Source organism: Somniosus microcephalus, chromosome 1 (genome assembly GCF_052327205.1).
Source record: "Somniosus microcephalus isolate GS21.2 chromosome 1, FLI_Smic_1.0, whole genome shotgun sequence".
Taxonomy (NCBI): domain Eukaryota; kingdom Metazoa; phylum Chordata; class Chondrichthyes; order Squaliformes; family Somniosidae; genus Somniosus; species Somniosus microcephalus.
This window is the reverse complement of record NC_140987.1, coordinates 382223494-382230328: the sequence shown is the minus strand read 5'-3', so window position 1 is coordinate 382230328 and position 6835 is coordinate 382223494. Positions and strand designations below refer to the sequence as shown.

The window sequence follows — 6835 nt, the reverse complement described above, 5'->3', positions numbered from 1 at the left end:
ACAGCGGTGTGAAAATGGCATACTGTTCCTGAGGTCCTCTGGATTTTTCAAAGTATTAATGGCTGGGCAGGCTTAATAAGGTCAATCAAGGGAAAATAGCGTGGGTTGGCCAGAAGTTGCTGGAGGCGGGACTGAAACCCGACAAGTGGGAGTCCTGCCTCCAAAAGCTCCCCATTGGCAAAATCACCCCCCAAGAAACTGAATTGGGTCGAACAGCAAAGGGATCTAGGGATACAGGTGAACAAATCATTAAAAGCAGCATTGCAGGTCAGTAAAGTCATTAAAAATGCTAACATTTCTAGGGGTATAGAATTCAAAAGTTGTGAAGTTATGTTAAACTTGTATAGGACCCTGGTCAGGCCAGAGTACTGTGCACAGGTCTCCATACTATAAAAAGAACATAGAAGCAATGGAGAAAGTGCAAAGAAGATTTACAAGGTTGGTACCAGAAATGAGAGATTACAGCTAACAGGAAAGACTAAACATGTTACATAGGATATACGGCACAGAAACAGGCCATTCGGCCCAACCAGTCCATGCCAGTGTTTATGCTCCACTCGAGCCTCCTCCCGTCTTTCCTCATCTAAATCTATCAGCAGAACCCTCCAATCCCTTCTCCCTCATACGTTTGTCCAGCCTCCCCTTAAATGCATCTATACTATTCGCTTCAACCACTCCCTGTGGTAGTGAGTTCCCTTTCTCAACACTCTGAGTAAAGAAGTTTCTTCTAAATTCCCTATTGGATTTCTTGGTGACTATCTTAAATTGATGGCCTCTAGTTATGCTCTTCCCCACAAGTGGAAACATTCTCTATCAAAACCTTTCATAATTTTAAAGACTTCTATTAGGTCACCCCTCAGCCTTTTTTCAAGAGAAAAGAGACCCAGCCTGTTCATCCTTTCCTGATATATATACCCTCGCATTTCTGGTATCCTTGTAAATAATCTCTGCACCCTCTCCAGTGCCTCTATATCCTTTTTATAATATGGCGACCAAAACTGCACGCAGTAGTCCAAGCGTGGTCTAACCAAGGTTTGATTCAGGTTTAGCATAACTTCCCTACTTTTCAATTTTAACCCTCTAGAAATAAACCCTAGTGCTTGCTTTGCACTTTTAATGGCCTTGCTGACTTTTAATGATTTGTGTTTTGTACTCAGATCCCTTTGTTCCTCTAACCCACCTAGACGCCCACCCTCCAAGTGATGTGACCTCCCTATTCCTACCAAAATGTAATACCTCACATTTGTCTGTGTTGAACTTCATTTGTCAATTATTTGCCCATTCTGCAAGTTTATTAATGTCCTCCTGTAATTTGTTGCAGTCCTCCTCAGTATTGACTCGCCCCCAATTTGGTATCATCTGCAAATTTAGAAATTGTGTTTTTGATTCCAAGGTCTAAATTGTTAATGTAAATAGTGAACAGCAGTGGTCCCAGCACTGATCCTTGTGGAACACCACTATCCACCTTCTGCCACTGTGAATAGCTACCCCTTACCCCTACTCTCACTGCTTTCTGTCTTGAAGCCAGCTAGCTATCCATTCTGCTACTTGTCACCTGCCTCTGCATTCTCTGACCTTATCATTAGTCTATTATGGGGTACCTTATCAAAGGCCTTTTGAAAATCTAGATAAATTACATCTATTGCATTACCATTGCCTACTCTGTCACCTCTTCAAAAAATTTAATAAGGTTGGTCAAACAAGATTTTCCCTTTTGAAATCCATGCTGACTATTCATTTTGTTTCTAGATGTTCTTCTATTTTCTCCTTTAGTAGGGATTCCATTATTTTTCCTGCCCCCGATGTTAAGCTGACTGGTCTATAATTCCCTGGACATGTTCTATCCCCCTTCTTAAAGATAGGTATTACATTAGCCATCTGCCAGTCCTCTGGCACTACACCTTTTTCCAACAAATTATTAAATATGTGTAGTAATGCCTCTGGTATCTCTTCCCTAGATTATTTTAAAATGCATGGATGCAATCAATCCGGACATGGAGTTTTATCCTCTGAGTTTGATTAGTTTATTTAATATATCCCCTTTTTTATTTTAAATGCACTTATCTCATTACTCATGTCATCATCCAATGTCATGTCCACCTGTTCTATCTCCCTGGTAAATACCTAAGCAAAATAATGATAAGGTTGGGTCTCTTTAGAAAAGAGAAGACTTAGAAGAGACCTGATAGAGGTCTTTAAATTATGAATGGTTTGGACAGAATAGATGTGGAGAGAACTTTGCCACTTGTTGGAGAATCCAAATTAGGGGCCATAAATACCAGATGGTTACTAATGAATCCAATAGGGAAATAAGGAGACATTTCTTTATTGAGAGAGTGGTTAGAATGTGGCACTCTCTACTATAGGAAGTGCTTGAGGAAAATAGCTTAGATGCTTTCAAAAGGAAACTAGATGATTACTTGAGAGAAAAGGGAATAGAATTATATGCTGAAAGGCTAAAGATGAGGTAACTGGAATGGGAGGATACTTGTGTGGAGTATAAACACCAGCAGAGACTAGTTGGGCCGAATGGCCGGTTGCTGTGCTATATATTGTGTAAAAGATGGATCAAAGTTAGGTTGACTGTAGGACATCAGCTGACAATCAGTTTCAAAGATATTGGCCTAGAAATTGCGGTCGGAGGCGTACCTCTGGAGTACGGCTCCAACCCGGGAAACATTTACGAAAGTACCTCCTGGTGTCCAGGCTGCGAAGAGGTGCAGTCTCAGACCTCAAGGCGGAGGGCAGAGTAATGGCTTATGGATCCCAGGGATGCAGGCAATTCGGAGGCGTCCCTGGGATCACATGGAAAATTCCATTTCAATCATTTACGAAGGGAATCCCCTAATGATATGCAATGGAATCGCAGCCTGGACGCCAGGAGGTACTTTCTAAAAAATTATACAATAGAATTTGAATATTAATCATAAGTTCCACCAAACTCACTAAAAATTCATTTTTTAACATTTCACATAATTAAGACTGTAATCCGGCCAATAGTTACATAAACTCATTTAATAAAGTGTATGTGCATAATTTTGGATTTTTAAATGTTTTATTCAAGCTTTATATTTACCCTTACGCTGAAGCTAGCAGGCCCTACGCCTGTTTTTTTTATCGGCCTTAAGAGTTGCGTGCGCAATTGCAAATAGGCCAACTCTGCGCCAGCAATACTCAGCTTGCAGGCGGTTCGGATTTCGCGCATGCCGTCGCAGACACCGCAATTTCAGAGCCATTATTTTTCAAAATCTCCGTTCACTTTTTTCACCCCGGGTTGCCCTGCAAGATGCACGTTCTCCCACAGGTGGCAATGTTCTGATTTCTTTCCTTCCCACTTTCAGTGTTCACTTTTCACTATGGTGCCGTTTCACGAGTGCTGGTCACACTCTGACACCTTCATGTGTGTCATCGGGATATTCAATTGGGCGGGGAGTGGGGGGGAGACACATCACAGCCCAGCACCATCTGTCCTCACCAGACATTCCCGATCAGTACTGAGAACTCTGGCTAATGTAACCCAGTGGTGCACCTACTGCCACCGCTCTCTGTGCGGCCAGCTAACTCAGCGTCAAACCTGGAGGCTTGTTTGGCTCAACTATTTCCCAGAGAGGTGGGGACTGTGCAAAGACTGGCCTGGAGTTGAGTCGAGAGGAGGATCGGGATCTGGAACCAGTTCCGCCCTCAGGTGGCTGGGTCGCTTTGCTCAGCCTCCAGCAGAAAAGTTTTTTTTAAGTTTCGCTTCCGGAACCGGCGGAACAAAGAAGCCAGAAATCCGAGCGAAAGGATTCGAAATCCTTCTTGGGGAGGGGATTTTGGTTGTGTCCTGTGTCCCAAAGTAAGTGAGACTTTTTTAAATGACGGATTGCGTGTTTTTATCGGAGAGATCCTGTCCCAAATATACCTGGGCTGGGTACACTGTCATTCCCAGGGTGTGATGAAACAACTGAAGTAGTTTCCAAACTTCTTCAAGTTAAAAAAAGTTTGCTTTTTCAACGGCTGAAATGTTCCGCAGGATCGTTTCAACTAGAAACTGAAAACAATGAGAAGGCAGATTTATTTAATTCAGATGCTAAGAAGGAAAAGGCGTTTTCGTTGTCAGAGAATGTCCTGTTGATAAATAATTAGGAGAGCGGCAGTCACGCTGAAACCGACATAAGGGGACAGTGTGGAACAATGGGGAACTCTCGAAGGCTGGGTGTTTTTAAAGATCCAGGAATTTACACCCTGCCTGCGGGTTCAATGGGAACCCAGCCCTGTGCCTCGGGGACGTGTAGTTCGCCTCGCAATCTCGGCACTCAGAGTATCTAGTGTCTCAATCTGATATCAGTGATCCACTATTTTGATGTGTGGATCTGTAACATACTATTTACTTTCAAGAAAAATCAGTAGTTTCACTGATAAAAAAAAATCAAAATCGTTCTTTTAAGTTAAATCGGTTTTGCGTCTAACATCGAAAACAATAACATGGGGCGAGGATGTTTGGTTGTCAATCATGTCACCTCACTGACATTCTCTTGAAACATGACCAGCACGAGTTAAATGGATGTAATAACTTCCATAAGGAGAAGGCTGCCTCTCTATTAAGTGATAGGACATAAAGACTTGCAACTGTTAGAGTATATGAAAGCGTATGGAAATTTCAGAAAGAAAGACTTGCATTTATATAGCACCTTTCACAACCACCAGACCTCTCAAAGCACTTTACAGCCAATTTAAATACTTTTGAAATGCAGTCACTGTTGTAATGTGGGAAACACAGCAGCCAATTTGCACACAGCAAGGTCCCACAAACAGCAATGTGATAATGGCCAGATAATCTGTTTTTGTTATGTTGGTTGAGGAATAAATATTGACCAGGACACTGGGGATAACTCCCCTACTCTTCTTCGAAATAGTGCCATGGGATCTTTTACGTCCACCTGAGAGAGCAGGGAGGGCCTCGGTTCAATGTCTCATCTGAAAGGCGACACCTCCGACAGCGCAGCATTCCCTCAGCACTGCACTGGAGTGTCGGCCTAGCTTTATGTGCTCAAGTCCCTGGAGTGGGATTTGAACCCACAACCTTCTGACTCGGAGGCGAGGGTGCTACCAACTGAGCCACCGCTGACACTGACAGGGGGAAGAATTGCTGCTAATTATTGTGAAAAGATTCGGAAATCAAGGACCTTTGGACTAATGGCAAAATGTAGGAATTGAAATGTATAATTTTTTTTATTGTAAAAATAAACAAGATATATACAGTATTTCAGATTCTACATAAATATTCCAAATGAGATGAAAGAAATTCATATTTACAGGTTTTTATAAACTTAATTTTTTAGAATAAAATATTTTAAGTGGCTCTGTTGTATGCTGTTAAACCACAAGGTGAGGGATGTTAATACTGGAAAATGGAACATTTGAATTGAGAAACTCAGGTGAAATGTCAAGTCCATAGACTAGGTTGAAAAGAATCGAAGGGATAACCAGGTAAACCAGGAACTGAACTGATTAGATGATGCCCAGCTTGGGTTTTAAAGACCTGAAGACTGGAGGAGTTAAACAATCCCCATCTAGTTTAATAGCAAAATACTGCAGATGTTGGAAATCCGAAATAACAACAGAAAATGCTAGAAAAACTCAGCAGGTCAGGCAACATCCGTGGAGAGAAATTTGAGTTGCCTGACCTGCTGAGTTTTTCTAGCATTTTCTGTTGTTATTTCCCATCTAGTTTAACATTGGTTAGATGGAGGTTCCCTTATCACTGACCCATCAGTGTGTCCTAACTCCCACCTTAGAAAAGCAACCTTTATTGTGCTAACCATCCTGCTGCGCCTCTGGGCAGGGTTTGTGCTGTGGACCCCTGCTTGCTCGAAATTGGATTAAGACTATCCCAAATCATTTCACGTGGACCCTTACAGCTGTCACAAAGGAAAGACATCTTATCAGTCCAAGCTGAATTCAAGCCAAGGTTTCCAAGGTGAATCATAGAAATTAGGAGACAATTTGGCCCATCAAGCCTGTGCCAATATTAACTTTTCAATTGGAGTTACCTACTCTAATATACTTTTTCCCCATATCCTTTTGTAGTCTTCCTTTTCTATAGCTACCTGTGGTAAAACATTTCGCGTTCTAATATATTTGTGTATCTATTAACTTCTCCTTTCATTGTTCCAGCAATGATCTTGAGTCTGTCCCCTTGTTACCAATTCACTGAATGGAAACAATCTTTCATTATTTACCATCTCATAACCTTATCTTGAAAACATCTGTTAGATCCTCCCTTAACCTTTTCTGTACCAGTGAGAAAAAAAATCATTTTTCAAGTCTTTCTTCATAACTATAATACCTCTTTCCTGAATCATTCTAATGAATATTTGCCACACCCTTTCCATGGCTCTAATAGCTTTTGTGTAATAAGGTGCCAGAACTACATGCCTGTAACCCAATTGTGGCCTAACCAATGTCTTGTACAAATTCAATAGAGTCATAGAGTTATACAGCACAGAAAGAGGCCCTTCGGCCCATCGCGTCCACGCCAGCCATCAAGCCCTGTCTAATCTAATCCCATTTTCCAGCATTTGGTCCGTAGCCTTGTATGCTATGGCATTTCAAGTGCTCATCCACATGCTTCTTCAATGTTGTGAGGGTTCCTGCCTCTACCACCCTTTCAGGCAGTGAGTTCCAGATTCCAACCACCCTCTGGGTGAAAAAGTTCTTCCTCAAATCCCCTCTAAACCTCCTGCCCCTTACCTTGAATCTATGCCCCCTTGTTATTGACCCCTCTACTAAGGGAAAAAGTTCCTTTCTATCTACCCTATCTATGCCCCTCATAATTTTGTACACCTCAATCAGG

General features: G+C 41.9%; 1 protein-coding gene across 3 annotated transcripts in view; it reads left to right on the top strand.

The window, feature by feature from the left end:
- The first annotated feature begins 71 nt into the window (after positions 1-71).
- sytl4 (synaptotagmin-like 4) overlaps positions 72-6835 on the top strand; it is a 115488-nt gene continuing 108724 nt past the window's right edge. Inside the window, exon 1 of one of the 3 annotated variants that reach the window (XM_085996309.1) lies at positions 72-267. The gene's annotated coding sequence lies outside the window, so the exon portion shown is untranslated. Of the gene's footprint in view, positions 268-3454; positions 3836-6835 lie in introns of those variants that run through there. The other 2 variants (XM_085996317.1, XM_085996291.1) reach the window with 2 other exon arrangements.